Below are 21,840 nucleotides of genomic sequence, written 5' to 3'. Positions count from 1 at the left end.
AAAATATATATACAACACAATGATATTAAATAACAAATGTTTTATAATTATCATTAAATAAAACAATTTCCATTATTTATCTGGTCAATAAGCACATATTACTCCGTTTCGGAATTGGAAGAGGAAATTACTTTTATTTTTATTTTCATCAGTTATCACACAATATGTAGGTAGTTTTGCTATCCTGTCAGTTTAGGTATTGCATTTTTTATGAATTGGTTTTAATCTTTACTACCCCTAATTCGTTTCCACCGTATGTACCAAAATCGCATATATTTATATTCAATCTTTAAACTTGATTATGTACCTCAAAACTAATAAGTCGCACTTACGAGAAATTAAACCTAGGGTGATGTTATGGTATTACTTAATTATCAGTGATAATAAATACTACCTACTGAAATTAATAATAGTATCTATTTAAAACCATTATAATTTTAGACATCGTTTGTAATGAATATGTTTTATAAATATGCTTATATTATGTAAAATATTGTTATCTATTATTATAGAGATACTTTAGAAACACTATTCATAAGTTAACGCATTCGCTGCTGAATAGATAATGAGATTTTAATTGCCCCATTTAAAATGCACGTTAATTACATCGATCGGCCGCCTGGTCATTACGCGCCGTGTGCGTCTTCCGCGTCCAAAGTATTAACCATTTTAGCTGTAAAATATTATACTATATTGAATCAAATTAAAAATTTACTACTAACTTAAAATTTAATACACGTAAACAAAATATAATGAAATAAGAAGTCATTTCTAATACCATCAAGAATACGTGTATAGGTACTACGTATTATAACTTAAGTATAAATATATTTATTTCCTGCATACCCGCTATGTTTGTCAGCAGAATAAACGACAGTCCTGACATGTCCATCGGGCTGAAGAAGAGAATATTGTCCCTTTACCACATCTCCATCTCTAGTCTCAGATTGGCTTTTCTCATCTCCAGTGTGCTTATCGGATACATGATATTCGAATTTGTAAGCGGGATGGCTCTGTAAAGATTTAAAAAAATATATTTGATTAGATAATAAATTTGCAAAAAATACAATCATGCTACTTATTATAAATAGACAAGACTATGCCATATTGAGTTCAAAAGCTTCTTCATAAGTGTGCTTGAGTTTATCTATTATAATATAGTATCTAAATTTTTTTATTAAACTAAATTCTACAGGATTACCTACATGAATAAATTCTACACGTTTAATATAACTTACTTATAATTGTATTTGTTAAAATAAATTCTACTAAGTAAATGCTGACTTCAATAACACAATAGCACGATACACAATATTATAAGCCTGACGCGTAACCGCACGGTCATCGTGGGCAGTCAATAGATTGAGCAAGTGGCTATTTTAAAAATAAAAATCTGTTATAACAGCCTATACTCTGTAGAGCCTCATTTTATAATCTTCTTAGGATTGAACAAGGTAAAAAAAATAGTCAGAATTATGAAAATATAATCCAACTGAATATAGTCGGCTTATGCACATATCTATAACTTACATATTCTTCATGCTCGTTATGATGCGAGTGGGTAGCTGGTGCATAATGTCCTTGTGATTCGTATCCTGACTGGTGATGAGAAGGAGCAGAGTGGTGGTGTACGATACTCTGAGAAGAGACCGCATGGCCATGTCCTTGGGAATGAGAAGGCGCATAAGCTGGACCCGATGAATAGCCGGACTGAGAAGATCCCGAAGAATAGCCTTCATGGCCTGATGAATATCCAGAGTGTGCTGATGCTGAGGCTTCTGCATGGTGTACAGTCAGTGCATGTACTGATGACGATAATACAATTGAGCCAATAAAGGCTACAAATGTAGTAGATACAATCTAAAAGTTAAAAAAAAACAGTTAAGGTTATTAGAAACTTAATTTAATCAATAGTTAGGTATTTTACTGAATGTCAGTTATTTAATGATAACAATATCGATTTTTTCATCTTTGATTATGTGGTAGTAACTTTCAGATAACATAATGATTTATTTATTATTACTATTGCATTTAATTCTATTGAGATACGTACAAAATTTATGAATCTAATATTCTTAATTAAAAATACATAACTCCCAAAATCCTCGGAATTATTTTGTTTCAGACAGTATTTTCTAATTAATAATTTAATAAAAAATAAATTAAATTGATTTCCAAATTTTATTTTATTTTTTAATTAAGGTACTTAACCATTTTATTTTAAAATAAGGAATTCTATTATATGATATTTAATCTAAACTACTGATATTTGTAGATAAATGATTTAAGTAAATACCATTAACTCAATTAGAGTTACAATGAGTTTGATCAATTATTGCAAGTATAAAATTGGAAGAACAGCAAACAATCATAAGATACTGTAAGTCCCAAAGACTACGATGGGCGGGACATGTGGAGAAAATGCCTGAAGTTAGAGCGCCAAGGATCATGACGAAGTGGTTACCCCAACGGAAGAGACCCAGAGGCCGCCCAAGAAAGAGATGGGCTGACGCCGTAGAAGTGGACTGGCTTCATATAGGAAGACCCGGTAACTGGAGAAGTGTGGGAAGAGACCGGAGTGGAGGAGGCCAAATCCCACCCCGGGATGTAGCGCCGTGGAAGAAGAGAAGATAAAATTGGAAGAACAACCAATCCTTTTGTAAGTAAACCTCTAATGTTTTGCAAACATATCGAGTAAATAACTTTTATTTTTTTCACTCTGCTTAAATTTAATATAATTAGTTAGATGGTTTCCATTTTGCTATTTTGCAATAGTGTAATATAAATATTATTAAAACCAACAAATTAGGTATTTTAGTCGATATATTTTTTGCTGTAATACGCATCGTAATAATTTCAATAATAGAGTTATAAGTAAAATAGCTATTGACTAAAAAATATGCTGTTTATTTTAATATTATTAATATCGTACTGTTCAGGTTCAGTTATGTAAATTTATATCTTCTATGAAAGTAGGAATTTTTAAATCACGAATAAAATTGTTATATTATAAGAGAATGCAAATAAAAAATACCTTGCAGACCATAATGATTAATTAGCTTCTAGCCGGTTGTATGATTTGTGACAAACTGTAACAACGCATTCGAGACACCCAACTTTTATACCACATACTCTTGACAGTTCGAATTGCATAACATGTGTTTGATAATGAAACTCGCGATGGACGCATAATCAAAATAAATTATTATTATTATTATTGAAAAGAGAATTCACTTAATATTGTATACACTTACCAGCCCACTACATATCAGTGTGACTTGGAGTAAAATCAGTGCAAGTAGAATAATTATTAATTCAAATATATTTCATCACTAGACTCTCGCCTTAGTCAATGTTTTGGTTAGCAAGTACCATTCATTGAACTGTTTACTTCCTCACTAAGATATAAATAACTCAGTGATTGTCTTGCGGATAAAAATCTTGTTATGTGATAATATTGTCAATTAATAGATTCAGAATAGATGTCCAAACAAATTTTATTAGATCATTTACATAACATTACATTTACATCACCAGAATTATATGGGCCTCCACAGAGTAGATGTTGTATTAACAGATTTACGTGTTTTTATGAGACACGGATATTAGTTAAGTGCTTAACCAAAAAGGTCCATACTCTGGATCTGAATACACATAACAATGTGTAAATTTGCCAGACCGAAGTTTGATATCATACGCCGACAGGTTGCCGATCCTTTAACGGCCCACATGCTCAGCGTAAGTCTAAATTGAGTTTTTGTTGTATTTTCAAACCATGATCCTGGACATTCCTTAAACGTTGTAGATAATCTATTTATATAATTTTGAAGCCTTATTATCCTTTATATTTATTTTAAACATTTGATGACTGCATAAAGTATTTTTGTTAGATAAAATAGTATTCTTTTAAAACTCTCGCTCTAATGTTTTAGAATATAGTCATATTTCGGTACATGAATGTGCAGTTGTGTTAAGATTTTTTACATTTATTAATTTTTAAACGCATTTATAAAACCATTAGTATAATTTATGATGAGATAATTTTAGTAAAATATTCACGATAAAAAATTATATTGATAATCTCTGTGATCCCAAATTTGACAAGAATTAGGCATTTTATTATTCAAAAAATCGGCAAGATTAACACATTTGAAGATAATTCTAAAGATACTAATTATAAGCTATGTTGTTGACCATTCAAGTATGATAAACATCTTACGAATAATGATTGCTTTATAATAATTATTGACCTAAGAATAAGGTAGTGTTTTTTTGAAATACGCCATTTCTTTTGTCATTCCCCAGTAGTTAAGCTACAACATATGGCCGTAGCCATAAATTGACAAACTATAATTGAAGTAGGAAGTAAAATGATATTGACGCGCGTGTTTGAACATATACCGTTTAAAAACAAATTTTAAAAAAATCGGTTAGGTACAAATATATAAATATATGATAAAAGACCTCATTGCTTGCCATAAGATGTCGTAAACTTTTTTTAAACCAAGAATTTTTCCCTTTACAGCCGTATACCAAGTCGGTAAGACCGATCAGTCTAACTGAGAGTTGAACCACTTGAAAAGTTCTTTGACAAATGGCAGATACCTAAAGGATGTGACAGGTATCCTACAATTTGATGCAATATTTTCACGTGTGGTATTCCAGCCAAGTTGACAGATTTTAGCTAGGAGTCAGTCTGGTTATCTTCATATGCCACTTAATATTTGGGAAGAACAAAAAGTTATCAGTCGATGCAGCAGGTTTTATGGTGACCTTGTAGTCGTTTATTGACCATTGTGTTCCACTGTTTGACTGCATTTATACTCGCCAAGTCATATGACATGTTTAACGCATTGCCATTTTATTGGCTTGGCGATCTCGATCACATCACAAATTTTCTATTATATATTTTTTTTAATTGGCTTTATAATCTTATGTGTATATGAATCGCCTCACGAAGAGGTTTTTAACATTTTTTTGTTACGATATTGGTGTTAGCTACATGTTGTTCCTATTAGGTACACGTTGGGTTCAAAGATATATTGCAAAAAATAACAATTGAATTTGTACGATCCGGGATTTGAACCCAAGACATACGACTTGTCATCACTGGCTTATCTATTATATCTGTTATTTTATAAAAACATAATTTTAAAATTTCCAACACTGTCCTATGAGAATTGTTACTAGATCCAGTAATGTCACCAAATTTGTGATCTCTAACTCTTTGACAAGCTTGACCAAAACCGACTTGACTGAAACCCTACTGTAGAGCGACTTGTTTTGGGTGAATATGTGTGATCAAGTACCGATTAACTGATTTGCTTTATTACTTATTCCAAAGTACTTACTCCAAAAAATAATTCACCTGTTTCATTTAAACGCGCTATCTGCAAAATTTTGTATAAATAGATATATATTTTTTTATGTTACTTTTTTGTGTATAATTTAATTATTCATTATTCTTCCTCGTTTTTCTCATGTAATTTTCTTATGTAATTTCTTTGTATTTATGTTATTTTTACTCTCTATCTTGTTAGGCTTAACTATATTATAATATATACATGGACACTTTGCTGGTTGCAATATCTTTTCATTATTATATTTTAATTTTTTGTAATCAATATGTAACTGTTTGTTTCCATAATAAATATAATAATAAAAAAGAACGACACATAATAAAAATGAATGTGAAATTTGAAGTCCATTCTACACCATAGTATCAGAAAATAAAAAGAATACATCACAAAGCATTTGAAAAGCTCACAGAAGTGTATCATATCAAGTAATAATTTAAATTCGAATAAAATGAATATTGTAGATTAATTAACTCAATAAAGTCACTTATTATTCAAAACCATTTAACTGGTTGCATTTTACAATAGTATAGTATTAATATTTAATTAGTATTTTTTTTTCGATTGTAACACCATAGTCTTGATAATCGGGTTACAATCAAAACAGGTACCAGTTAAAATTCTATATTTAAGGAATTAAATATTAATAATAGTGTTCTCGTACTATCGACTCAGTTATTACACTTATATTAATTAATATTATTGATATTTAACGACTGATTTTTTTATTTAAAATCTATGTAAGTTTGTATTTTCATTTAAAAAAAATACGTAACTATATTTATATTTATTATTTGCATAATATTTTATTTTGAGTGAGCTAATTTATATAGCTATTCAATTCAATTCAATTGACATAGATCTCATCTTAATTAAAGTATTAACGGCTTTGTATTTCTAATGTAATCATAATGTAACAAAAAACTAAAAAAAAATAACATGTTGACACCTATAGATATAACGTATTAGTTATTTACGCCTATTAATAAAATATAATAATATACTTAGACTCATTAATTTGTACGTATGGAGATTTCTTGTTTTTATCGGTCAACATATTATTATCTCACCTAACGAAATAATGATATGCATAGATGTTATAAAATCACAAATAGTTATTTGTGAGATCAAAAGTAGCACAAATTTAATTCCACATTGTTACTTATAGATATTATTTTGTGTTACAATATCATGTTTTAATATATCAAAATTGTTTTTAGTAGAGCTTTCATATCACTAAAACATAAACTTAACATTTATAATTAATATACTTAATATTTATATCAATATTGCGTATACTAACCACTGGGTCCTCTAGTATGTTACATATTATTTAATAATATATATATATATATATATATATATATATATATATATATATATATATATATATATATATTTGTCTTTACGACGAAGTCATGTTGAACTGCTTTGCGGGCCAAAAAGAGATCCTTGTCAATGGCACTCAGCTCGAACCGGTGAAAAGCTACATCTATTTGGGATAACAAGTGTCTAAAGATGGATGTATATTTGATGAAATTGTTCGCAGAGTAAAGCTAGGCTGGAGTGCTTTTGGCCGCCTAAATAATGTCTTCAAAAGTGACCTTCGACTGTGCTTAAAGCGCAAAGTGTTCAACCAGTGTGTGCTTCCCGTGATCACATATGCGTGTAAAACATGGACCCTAAGTAAAAGAAAGATCCAGAAACTTAGAGTAGTACAACGTGGTATGGAGAGGTGCATGCTGGGCATAACGCGAAAGGACAAAAAGAAGAATGAGTGGATAAGGAAGCAGAGAAGGATTTGCGATATAATAGAGTTTATTAGAAACTTAAATGGAGATGGGCTGGACACATAGCTCGAAGAAGAGACAATCGTTGGACAAATCTAGTCATCCAGTGGTATCCAAGAAGTACACAACGTACGCAAGGTAGACCTAGAGGCCGCTGGATCGATGAAATGATAAAGCTCTGCGGAAGTACGTGGCAACGCAATGCACAGGACCGAGAGAAGTGGAAGCAGCTTGAAGAGGCCTTCATCTAGCATTGGGTAGATTCAGGCTGATGATGATGTTGTTTATTTGTATTTAATTTTAAAAGGCATATTATTCGATTTTTTTCGTTTACTCGCAAATTTTAAAATTTGGTACAAAAAATATAACAGTGTGAAAACCATTTTATTTTAATTAACTTGAATGAAGTTCCGGTGGCCCAAACATGAGTCCTTGTATAACACTCTTCCAGAAAACTTTTTTTTGTTTGTGATACTACATAATATTATTAAGTATATGAATCTGCAATAAGTTTTGATAATATTCGAATCGACAATAAATAACGAATCAAAACCACAACATTATATAGTGTTTACATCATGGCCCCCACAAAGGGGGGGCTGACAGGGCTCTAGCCTAGGGGCCCGGCGTGGTGGGATGACCTGATAATTGAGATAAACATACATCCCAAATTTGCCCTTCCTAATGCGGAAAATAGTCGCCTGCGGTGCTGTTTCATTTGTAGAGTTTTAACATTTTCAAATGGCTAGTTATGCGATGCAATTTTTGATTATTGTGTGTCGATATTCAACAACATGATTCAAATGGATTTATTCAACAATACAAAAAAATCGCTAAAAATACACGGAATACGTTTAATTTTACCTGAAACAACATTTAGAAAACGATTCTGTAAAAAGTCTCACTGCCTTTAAGCCCTAGCGATAGGTAGGGGGGCCCTCCAAAGATCCCGGTCTGGAGGCCCGCTTTATGATGTGGGGGTCATGGTTTACATGCTACTGATTCAATTATAATAATATATAAGTAGTATAAGACATTTGTCCTCATCTACATACGAGTATAAGGATGTCATATTTATTAAATAATTATCAATATTTTATATTATTAATGTATTTTAATATAGTTGTAATTTAGATTATTCGGCAGTTTTGTATTAGCTTTTGTTACTTACTACTAATTTTAATATTGCCTCTACGTGCTCATTTCTTCCATGGGTACTCTTAACATAAAGTCATGTAAATTTAGTCAAAGCACATTTGAGTGCATGGCAACTTTAGTCTTGAGTAACTGCTCCTGAGACATTCCCATGATACGCCCGATTAAGACCGGGTGTGGTTTGGTGGGGCCATTAACTTCATTATATAGAATGTGACATTCTGAAATCAATTATTCGTTGAATAAAAGAAGTGGTTTATTATTTTTAATGAATATATTTTACGTTAACATTTAAAAATAAATATATGAAATTAATCATTTACATTATACTTTTTACAAGTCACCTTCTAAATTCATTTCTATTTTATTTTTTCTGATAATATCTCTTATATCCACTCGAGATTATCATTTCTACGTAATGAAATACTAATTATCAAAACCATTTTGTAACATTGTTTTTAATGAACTCGAATTTTGATTTATATCAAGATATTTGATATAATTTTATATTAGGATATTATTTTTATGAAAGCACCCTGAGACAACAGAGTCAGCAGTAATCGAACATACTGTCACGCAGCTCAGTGTACAATTAAGTAATCTAATTAAATCGACTATTAGGTAATAGCAGAAATGAATTTTTGTTTCATAAAGAGACAAATGATTGACTGTCGTATATATATGCAAGTTTTTTTTTCATATACCCTGTGCTACTTTGACTAACCTTATCTGAGCTTGTTGCGTAGTAAATCGTTACTTACTCACCTACTCATTTCAGAAAATAACTATCAGAATATTTATTGGTATTTTATAGTTATAGTTATTTGTAATGTCAAGTTTTAAAGTTATTCAGGAAACTCAAAATTACAAACCTTATTATTACATATTGATTATTATCAGCTGCTTAAAATATGCCTGCATGTGATTCAAGGCATTGATTGATAAGTTTTTTTTTTAGGTTTTGTAACTTTACAAAGTAACTTCAGTAAGTAGGTCTATAGAAGCTTGGTAGAGTATACTATTCATAACTTCGCACTTTTTATTACACTGATACGCTTCTTTGCCCAATTACCTCGCCAATAAAATAAGATCAAAAATAATATACACTTGAATTAATATATTATGTAGTAATAAATAAAAGAATATATTACATCATTGTCACACTAGAGCCAAAGTTAAGAAGCGTATACTCTAGTTTCCAACAATTCTCCTTTTTGTGTGCCATATTATTTTGTTACCGGGCACCGGTGACAATAAATATGAAAATCATGTTATCCATGATTATTTCTCTGGGGAAAATAATCATTTGGTTTTCACGTGATTTTATTTTGGAAAACTTTTTATAATTTTCCGATCTCACCCCGCGGTGTTTTGTTTATTATAATAGTGTCTGTGCTAGACGAGTTGGAACGTGTCCGTTTAGGAATTCGTGAGTCTTGGTTCTATTCCCGGTTCTGAAGAATTCAGATATTGTTTTTCAATATTTGCTTGGATCTTAAACAAGGACGGTGTAAATTAAGCAAGTAACTAACATAAATTTCCGGTAAACAACTGTAAAGAAACCTCTGTGAGATGGCCAGGATCCATTTTTAATAGAGCCGTTGAGATAATTGAGGCATTATCGCTTGATACAGTGGCGGTTTTTCATGAACCATATAAGGTAATCTTCATATATTATATATGTAATATCTATATAATATATATGAAGCATTCGTCTTTTATACATATGAGGATATATATTATATTGATAACTCCTTCTAACCACATTAAGTGTTATTATACACGTTATTATTAATAAAATAACATTATTTATGTACATTTTTATAAAGATCGGATAATTAGTTAGACTGCTCACGTGGTACACGGTCATAAGGGTTATTTCAGTACCCTGTACTGCAAGACATTGAGATGTTTCACTTTGATTGTTTATTTATCATATACTGTAATAATTATTAGAAGCTCGTAACTTTGTACTTGTTATAATAAGATGTTTATGTAGTGCCACCCCCATGAAAAGGGGTGCATTTACAATTGTCCATTTTTTTTAATAATATTCATTCAAGAAACACAGAATTAATGGTAACTGACTTCGCTACTGGGTGGTATAATAGGCTACGGATATAGTATGAAAAAATATGAGATAAACTTATGAAGTGTTAAAGAATATGTTATTTTCAATAGTTACGTATGTATGATAATAATATGCAAGGATGTAATGGAAATGTAACGTACAATCAATATTACCAGTTGGCTCGCTTTGTTATATTTGAGCTTTGTGGCCTGATCATAACAAAACACCCTGGTAGAAAACTTTGGTCCATATTCTATGATTTGATTGCATTCTTGATACATCTTTCAGGGACGTGGGACACTTTCTATCATCTTTTCTAAACGCAAGGGACTCATACATAAGCATTGATATTGCATGAAGTCGGAATAATTTACTGATTATTATTATAATTGTTCAAATATTTTAATTGTTTAATAATTGGTAAGGTTGATTTGGTACCAGTATAAAAAAAAATCCGTTATGGATATCAATGAAGATATTGGCAATCGTATTAGCTATAATCATTTTCCTGGGGAAAGGGTGATATTGGAAAATAATTAACATTCTATTCTATATCGACGTTATTTTTTCACTTTTATTATGATTTAATTCTAAAAGAACGTGCCAATTGTCTCTCATACATGAGGTCTTGAAAAGAAAAAAGCTAAGGAGTGAAGTAGTAAACAACATAAACTATGTTCATATCTAGCCTAATAATATAGGTGTTAATTTTCCTACTCTACATTGACTTTTCCGACAATATATTAAAAGTAAAACTATCAGCATAATATCAACAAACGCACATAACTAAAAATTAATGCATACTTGCTTTTCCCTCCACCACCCGCCACGTCTCCACATCCATTATGCAGGCATTTACCGTGGCGAACGATAGACGCTGTTCAAATTTGTGCCAAAAGTGTTCCAGGAGCAACTTCCCAAGACCTTGGTTGGCGTGCACTAGAGTGTGCGTGATCCCTACTTCCATATAATGTATTACGGTCAATTCTCGATGAGAAAAGACCTTCTCGCTCGCCGTATAATGCCTCAAACTTTTTAAAAGCTGAGAAATTTTCTTCGTAGATACCAAGTTGTAATGGCCGACCGGTCCAACTGAGGGTCGGACCAACTTGAGAAGCTCTTCCTTTTCAACCGACATATGGGGACACTCCCAGAGGATGTGATCGGCATCCTGCAATTCACCACATAAGCAAGTCGGAGATTCTATTAGGCCAGGCTGACAGAGAGCTTGGAGGCAAAACCACCGTGTCCGGTTAAGAATTAATTAATGCATACTTGCTTTTCCCTCCACCACCCGCCACATCTCCACACCCGTTATGCAGGCGTATACCGTGGCGTAACGAACGATAGGCGTTGTTCAAATTTGTGCCGAAAGTGTCCCAGGAGCAACTTCCCAAGACCTTGGTTGGCGTGCACTAGAGTGTGCGTGATCCCTAATTCCATATAATGTATTACGGTCAATTCTCGATGAGAAAAGACCTTCTCGCTTGCCGTATAATGCCGCAAACTTTTTAAAAGCTGAGAAATTTTCCCTCGTAGATACCAAGTCGAAATGGCCGACCGGTCCAACTGAGGGTCAGACCAACTTGAGAAGCTCTTCCCTTTCAACCGACATATAGGGACACTCCCAGAGGATGTGATCGGCATCCTGCAATTCGCCACATAAGCAAGTCGGAGATTCTATTAGGCCAAGCTATTAATGCATACTATATTATTTTTATATTATTTAATAGTATTTTATATAATAATAATAATATGCTCTTCTCTTGGTGCTATTTTTTATCGAAGGTTGGCGACCAAGTTGCAGTACACCTGTACATCCTAACGTCTTGGACATTGAGCCACTTACGGAGAGTGCGTAGCCAATGGAATCTCTTTCGACGAACGCTTATTTTACCCTATATCTTCCCCCCTCATTATGAGTTGGAGTCAAGTATACTTCAAATTCTGTACTAAAAGTAATATGTAAGTAAACCTTTCAAAAAATATAACTATATTATGAGCATCAATACTTTTTTTTTTAAAACTGTAGTCTGTAGGATTATAATATATTTTTTTATATATGACTACAAAAAACTGAAACAAAAACAAAATTATTATTAACTATACATAATTTGAAAACATCTCATGCATAATATACACACTAGAAAAAATCATTTTGTAGAAAAAAAAATACGACACCCGACGGGACATGAACCTGTATCTGCTGGATTTACGCTAGTATGCTTTTCCAATTAAGCTACCGGCATCTTAGTTAATTACGACGATTTTAACTAGTCACTTTTACATGAAATGCTTATCGAATTGTGTTATAATGTTGGCTATCGTTTTTCGTTTATTAAATTAAGATAGGTGTCAATTAATTCCTTAATTTTACTAACTGACGTCGCTGATCCATTATTTAGTTATTACGTACTTTGACTTGCTAATAATTTAATAAAATATTTTTTTTATTCATCTAATAAGACACAAGATTTTAGAATGTAAAATTCTATAAGTATATTTAATATGCATAATTTGAAAACATCTCATGCATATACACTAGAAAAAATCATGTCGTGTCCGTAATGAGTGCCTTTCTCAAAATGACACGCCTCCTTAGCAATTGTGACCCTAACCTAGGTCTGAGACTGCGTATGATACGTTTTTATGTTCTCTCAAATTCTTTTCTATGGTATGGAAGTTTGGACGCTAAACCAAGAGATGTCACGGAGAGTTGAAACTTTCGAGATGTAGCTGTATAGACGCATCCTTAAATTTCCTTGGACTGACCGGGAGACAAATCATAAATTTCTCAATCTAATCGGGAAAAAATGAGAATTTCCACGTTGTATTAAAACCAGAAAACTACAATACCTCGACTATAATATTATGAGAGGAAAAAGGTACAGAATTTCTCAACTTGTCATCCAAGGAAAGATCAACGGTCAACTTAACAAAGAATAATACTCTTTTTGTGGATTTAAGAACCTCCGTGATTGGTACGAGGTACGTGTAGAGTTCCACTGAACTGTTCCGTATAGCAAATGACAAGGCTAAGATCGCCTTGATGGTAGCCGGCCTCAGCTAGAGGATGGCACAATAAGATACTATATGACTATTTTAATATTTTAGTAAGTACCTACATAAACTAGTTATTATTGAATCTCTCCACAATTTAGTAGAGGCTAAAAATGTTACATCTAGTTTCATTATGTATCATGCAGCTCTGGGTCAAATTTACGTACATATTTTTTAATCAGGTCCAGCGTACACTAATTCTCATGTAATAATTATATTGAGACATCTTTAAATCGTTCACGTCAATTTATTTTCTTGTGGTAAGAATATAATAGTTACTTTTCACCATTGGCTATACAATCAAATTTGGATCTTGGCCACCTCCCAAAAAGGTTTTTTTTAAACATATTTTGTTATGATACAATGGTTTTAATTGAAACAATTTTGGGTTAGCAGCAAAAACCACCAGCGTATCTATTCTATACACAATGATGCTATCGGCGATTATTTAGGGTAGTTTATCATATTTATGTATTGAGGCGGATAATTTTACAGTAAGTCATAAAGTTCTATGTTTTAACAGCACTTATCTTGGCTGTGTTAACTTTTAGAATGAGATAGACTATCTTGACAGTTTAGACGGCTAACTTATTGTAACAATTATAATACCTAAATACAAAAATATGATAAACTACCCTCCATAGCCGCTGATAGCAGTCTTGTGTATAAAATGGATGTGCTGGAAAATATAATTATTGTAAAATAAAACATATTCAAAAAATGTACCTTAAAATATTCTGGTTGGTTTTTATTACTACTTATTATGATTATGTTTGATACGGCTACATTCAAAGTTTATGAAAGGTTTGATCAGATATTTAACCTGAGTCTTTGATTATTTATGTACTTACCAAAATAATATTTGGTAATATTATCATTTAATTTGGTGTCAGTTTCTTTCATTTTTATCGAGGCCGGCATTTATTTTATTGGTCGTACTTATAGATATTTGATTAATAGATTATTGATAACGCGGACTTTGAGAATTACACAAAAACATTTTGTCGAATCTAAAACGCATTCACAAGTATTTGTCAATCTTTAAAAATATGTAACAAACGAAAAAAATGTTATGTTATCAGAGAGCATTATTTAATCCACTTGTAACGAGGCGGTCGGTCCACAATACTCAAGCTGGCATATCTATTTATCAATAAGTACAGTGAGCAGGAAATGAAAGGCCTATTCACAAAACCTACACGCCAAGAGTTTGCTCTACTACATTATTTCACAAGCACCACCAACGTGATCTGCATTATGGACATACTTGCCAAGCGAACCGTTTAATATGTAATGATTTATTAATTGAATAATCAATTAGAAACTTAAAATAATATCTGCCATACTAAAAATTGTATATGTTACTTAGGAACGCAGTAAACTTTGGCACTTATCGTTGAGTGTTAATTTGTTTCGAAACAGTACTGCAAAACGTAACTATATTAAGTAATATTATAATTGATAAGAGTTTTATGTTATGATACAATTTTTCAATCAACATTCATTAATAATACTATCAATCACACCTAAGGGGAAGTGAAATGGTACTTAAGACATCTAGCGATACATTAACAAGGTTGGAATTTTATATATCGTATCAGCAATACTTATCTAAAACCATTAAAAATACAAATATATATTTTTTAAAATTTTAAAATAATATATAATTTAAAAAAAAAACTATTAAGTATAAAATGTACGTTCGTTGAACAAATTAATTTTATTATTAAATAATATTATGTCATTAGATTGTAATTTATTAAGTTTTCTCAAATGTTGTAGAAAAGTTTTTTTTATAATAATTCATTGTTTTATTAAAAGACACCGATTGTCCTAATAACAAATAGCATTTCAAGTTAAGTATATAAATTTTTAGCATATAAAGATTATAATAGGTATTTGAAAAAAATCATTCGATAGCTTTTGAGAAAATATATTTAATCTTAAGGGGGATGCTTGTATCTACCAGAGGCACCTAGCGGGAAAGTACGAAGCTTGCAATTTGAGACCTTTTTTATTGATAATTTACAATTCCAACTGTATTAATTAATAAAAATGTATCTGAAAATATTAAAAAGAAAAATATTTAGTTCCAATATTCGATTTTTATAAAAATATAAATGTGTATAACTTGAAATCCTTTTTATTTATATGAAATCTTATTTAGGTATGGTCCTAATATTTAAGCTCGATTTGATATAAATAAAAATAGTTTCAAGTTATACACATTTATATTTTTATAAAAATCGATATTTTTTTTAAATAAATATAAAAAATATTAAAACTATGAAAGAATCTAAAATCTCTACGTCAAACGATATAAAACTTAATATACTAAATTTTAATGATAAATATGACCATAAATATAATATGTAATAATAACGTAACTGTGGACATAAATATGTAACAAATTCAGATATTTTTTACAATTATTGTAAGTTCATTTTGAATTTAAAAATATATTGTTCTTTTTAATGTTTTCAGATACATATTTATTAATAAATATAGTTTAAATTGTAAATTATCAAAAAAATGTCTCAAATTGTAAGCTTCGTATTTTTTTCGCTAGGTGCCTCTGGTAGGTACAAACCTTCCCCTTAATGTCATAAATAACGATAAAATAATATAAAAATATAAACACAAATTTATTCAACGTTGATTGAATTAATTTGTGTTTATACACTTTCTTTCTCTAGGGTTTTTATTTCACCTAAGATAATCTTTAAATTTCCTAAAACTATAGGTATATATTATCTTATTAATGATTTTAGATATATATTATATAAAACTCTTTAAAATGTAAATTATCATTGTGATGTGTTAAATTTCATGCTTCATATTATATCACTAGATATATCTAGAACCATTATTAAGGAGATGGCTGGTTGATATTTTTTGATGTGCTTAAAAGTATTAGTACCAGTCTCGAGAGTATACGAAAAGAATTCTCATATTGAAACGAATCAATACTCTACAGTAAATATTAACAACTTAACAGACTACTATTAAATTAATAATATTGTGAATAAATTAATAGCGACTTATGAAAAATATGTTATTATTCTTACTGCTCTACGTTGTTCAACCAAAGCCACAAAAATATGACGTCAATAATATAAATTATTTTAAACAAAATACTTTGCAAATGGACTATATTTTCATATAATAGTCAATAAAATTATGTATGAAGGAAAGCACCAATTATTATACGTTTACATAGAATATCACTGATTCTTTTTTTTCAAATCTTCTAGCTACTATATTGTTGTAAGGTATATAGAATATTATGATTTTTTTATCAATATTAAAAATATATGTTATACATGAATAGTTAATATAATATACATGAGTGCAAAACACATATGAAATAAAACAATATATATTTTTAATTTGCATTTATTTGTACTTTGAACCTTAATATTAATTATAGCTAAATACAGTATTATGAGTACTGAACAAAGATTTTTCTCTCAATGTCTAATACACTTGTCACATAAGTAAATGATAATGTCGAGGGCTTAGTGTCAAACAACACTATCTACAAAAGTGCAACTTTACAGGAGAGCCAAAAATCGTTATTTTAGATTCTTGTAACTCAACAAGGGAAATGTTTATTTAAAACCTAATGTTAATATTTTATAATTTACTGTGTATTGTACATTTATCTTGCTTATGATGATGTTAAAATTTATAGGGATAGTTTTAAAAAAATATGAAAACAAGGGTAACTTATGAAGTTAGCGTTAAACTTTACTGACTATTTAATAAGAAATTAGAAAAGATTGATATAACGTTGTTTGACTATCATGTAGCCTGAAATGTAAAATAACAATATCTCAAAAAAAAAAAAACACTTTTTTGTAGATAACGTTGTCTGATTTTAAGCACTCGATGTATTGTTCGATTTTGATAAAATTATTATTTTTACGACATGTTGGTAATTCAAAACTGCCACAGGATGCATTACTAGGAGGTGTTTTTATTACTAAGGTGTCTACTGAATTTGACGTTATAATATACAACGTAAGAAGATTATATTAATTAATATAACATAATTGATTGTTACAATACTGATCCTATAAAATATACTGAGATAAATAATCTAAAAAAATTGTACATATTATTATTTAGAAACTATGATTTTAAAGTTTTCTACTTATTACACATGTAATAATAAAATACGTACAGTTAATATAATTAAACTGGCATGGGAAAAATCCGTTTTATTAGTTTAGATACAAAATTCTTGTTAATTAACTAAAACTTTGTTTCCACACCAATATATAAAATATATACATAGCAAAACGTCATAAACAAAATATTTACATAGTGTGTATTATACATCTTAAATTTTCCTTTACTTGGCCAAAAATACAATTATATTATATTAGTATCTTTAATGCAAAATATACACACAAATTTAAGATTTATATAATACTTAACCAAATAAGGTAACAATAAAAGAAGTTAATTGATACTGTAGTACCAGCAAAATGAAAATTATTAATTAAAAATGCAGGTATAAAATTTATATATATGTGGCTGATATTAGAATATTGTTTGATAATTTATTGGTAAAATAAAGGTTCTAATATATAATTATGTCATCGTTTTTAGTGTGTATCTTTTGCAGTATATAAATAATCACGGTAGCTGTTCTTTTTAGTGATGGTATGTATGATGGCGATTAGCTTGGCTTTGGGGATGATTTGCGTTTCCAGTCCTCGTCACAACCGCATTGAATCTGAAATTAAATATTATTCATATAATATAAGGTAAATAGGTGCGCCTACACAATAATAAGCACCTGCTAATAATTTATTTACCTCTAGACTAGAACTCTTTATTGAAAATTGAAAAAAATTACATATATAATAATATTATTATAGTTTACGGCTAAACATGAACATAAAAAAATAATATGATGTTTCGTAAACTACAAACAAACTATAAATTTTCTAAAATAATTATTTATTTCAAACCCAAAATATTTCGTAAAATACATAAAATTAACTAAATAACGGTGTCAATCGCGTCTATAATATAGAAACAAAACTAGAATGTGATAAATTATTAATTTTAGGGGGATCCTTATGCCAACAGAGAACCAAGCGGAAAAATACGATGCTTGCAATTTGAGATTTTTTTTTGATAATTTACAATTTCAACTGTATTAATTAAATAAATATGTATATTAAAACATTAAAAAGATTTTTAACTATAACGATAAACTTACAATTATAAAAAAATTTAAATTGTAAATTATCAACAAAAAAAACCTCAAATTGCAAGCTTCGTATTTTTCAGCTAGGTTCTCTGTTGTCATATTGGATCCCCCTTAACGTCATAATATTATAATGCAGGTCTTATTTTAATGGTTTTAGATATCATTGAACACATACACCATCTTTGAAGGAAAATTTTCGATGTTATAGTATGGTTCGTAATTTCGTCAATAGATGTCCATAATAGTAATACACTCCGTCTTAAATACACGAATAACTTTAATGTGATACATCAATATTGTATTTTTTTAATATAATTATCAAACATAATATACATACACAAAATATCTAAATTAAGGTTTTATTATCACAATATTTTACTAAAAAAACATACATCTATATATACCGGGAAACTTCATATAATTATGATTTTTTTTTAATTTAAATTTTCATATTTTCCAGTGTATATATTTTATTAGTAATTTAAATATTTATTTATGATTTAATATTATTTTATTACCCATTTCGATCATCAGCAGTGTACTCAACGCGTCGTACAGTGCCATCTGGCTCCACAAGCGCGTACATTCCTCTCACGGTGTCTCCATCTCTCGCCTCTTGGTGACTTTTCTGGTCTCCGGTGTGGTGGTCATTGACCGCGTACTTGAACTCGTACTTGGGGTGTGCGTGATGCTGCCGAACATAAACATTGCAGCGTAAGGTCACATTCAATATCATTGAAGGTTTACATTCCGACATTTTTACTTGGCAATACTTGCATACTCGACCCTTCAGTAAGTTTTAAACACAACAACGTTAACTTTTATATATTATATTGTAATAGTTTATTTAGTTTTAATGTATTAACTATCAACAGCTGTAAATGTTTGATTCAAATTGATAATCAAATAAAAAAATATCTAAATAGGTATTAAACATTTTCATACACATTGTTAATTTATTTTATAGACACCATTGTGATATTAACGCTGATAGAATATGATATAGATACAAATTACAGGTCAGTTTCTCAAAAAAAAAATGGAAAATTTTCACATTATTTATTTGTATTAACATACTTAATATCATAGATATTGCAGGTTTATTAGTTAGAACGTTTATAACATGGCATTTAGACCATGCTATAAATTAAATAATATACACAGTATGACAGAGATTTTATCATAAATGTGTTAAATTATGTTATAAACAAAAGTTTTATCAATTATAATAAAATACACTATATAGTATTTTATTCTACATAGTTTTTATAATAACCTGGATCGGTTTCATCCGATAGATCATTTTAAACTGACAATCAATGAGTTAAACAGGTCTTATTTTGACGATTTCGACATAAGCATAATTAAAACGTTACCATGGTAATGATTGATTATAATTATCAAGAATGATATAGGAAAATTAAATATTCTGATAGCATTATCCTAAAATATTGTTTTGTTCTTTTCCATGCCAAAATAAATCAGAATAAACAAAGTGTCATACTAGAATATTATTTGAGAACGCTGTCATTTTTATTAATCCTTTAAATTAGAGATAGTATTATTATTGTAATATTATTGTGACATGAATAGCTACTGAAATTTAATATAAAATTTATATTTTTTTACTTAATGTAGAATAAACACAAGATTTTAGATAAACTATTGATAATAAATTCATCTTATCGAAAATACACAATCTTTTGTATATTTGGAAGCTTAAATTACTTATATAAGTAATATTAGGTAATAATCAGTTAGTATTATCCAAATATCTATATATATATATAAAAGAAAGTCGGGTTAGTTACACCATTTATAACTCGAGAACGGCTGGACCGATTTTTACGATCTTTGCATTGTTGGATTTGACTTAGCCCCGAATAGCATAATAACTTTTAAAACATCGGAAAAATTCACGGGAAAAAAAATTATGAAGAAAATTAATTTTCTCATACATTTTGACATTTTGAACAATGAACGCGCAATCGAAAATAAAAGAAAATCACAAAAAATTTAAATCCATATACAACGATACATGACAGAAAGAATAAACAAGAAACAAACAAACAAATGAAAGGCGTTGTGTGCATTATCTATCCTTTGACAGTTGATTCAGTTCAGCCTCAGATAATCCCGAAAGACTTTGTTGTATACTCCGGCGAATTTTGGAGGAAGTTGTCCTGCCTGAATCTTTTTTACTTCTTCGACAGCGTCCAAAAATAAAGCCAAGGATAAAATTACATGATCTCATTGCTGGTATTGCTCATTATTTACCTACCAATTTCAAAAACCATCATTCGAACTTCATTCGACAATCGATCTACGTGAATAATCGAGCCGATTATCAGCTAGGTGCGCAAATAGCTATTTCGATCGTGATTTTCAAACGGTATGTTGCCTTTGAAGATGTTCACTTTGTGAGGTTATCAAATTTGTGATTGTGTGTGCATCGATAACTGCTTCATTATGTAATTTTGAATTATGTGATTAATTTTCCAGTGTTTATCATTTGATGATTCGTCAAAATGCTGACAACTATTTGCTGCGATTTCGTCGATTGCTTAAAATCGAGACGGAGCGCCTCACTTTCATTCGGTTGAACCAAGCCAAACTGCGATCGGAGGAGTATATTCATTTACGCGATGCAATCAGCACCGTAGGAGATGCATAATGTTGGTTGATTGACTATTCTATCGGCGATGTACATTGGCACCCCACGTCATATGCATGAATATGCGCAAGATGCAATGACATATGTTCGTCATTACGGTCGTCCAGATCTATTCATCACCTTTACATGAAATCCGAAATGAATAGAAATTGTTCAACTGCTACTCCCCGGACAAACATCAAGTGATCGGCACGACATCACCGCACGTGTTTTTAAACAAAAAATCCTGTCGCTGATGAACTACATTGTTAATCATCGCGTCTTTGGGGATACTCGATGCTGGATGTATTCGATTGAATGACAAAAACGAAACTTGCCGCATGCACACATTCTTATTTGGTGAGTCGAAAGAATTCGACCAGACCAAAAAGATGACATCATATGTGCCGAGATTCCTGATCCCGAAACCGATCCAGACTTGCATGATGTTGTAATTACTTACATGATTCATGGACAGTGTGGCGCCATCAACCCCCAATCACCGTGCATGGTCGACGGCAAGTATT

The 21,840-nt window shown here is 30.2% G+C and overlaps 1 protein-coding gene across 1 annotated transcript in view; it reads left to right on the top strand.

Moving 5' to 3' along the window:
- Positions 1-21,840, top strand: part of LOC147067835 (uncharacterized) — a 141,855-nt gene that overhangs the window by 106 nt on the left and 119,909 nt on the right. The window lies entirely within an intron of this gene.

Source organism: Rhyacophila brunnea, unplaced genomic scaffold, assembly GCF_057557595.1.
Source record: "Rhyacophila brunnea isolate RB1 unplaced genomic scaffold, BYU_Rbru_1.0 scaffold_3, whole genome shotgun sequence".
Classification (NCBI taxonomy): Eukaryota; Metazoa; Arthropoda; class Insecta; order Trichoptera; family Rhyacophilidae; genus Rhyacophila; species Rhyacophila brunnea.
Note: the sequence above shows the minus strand (reverse complement) of the source record. Positions and strands in the feature narration are given on the sequence as shown.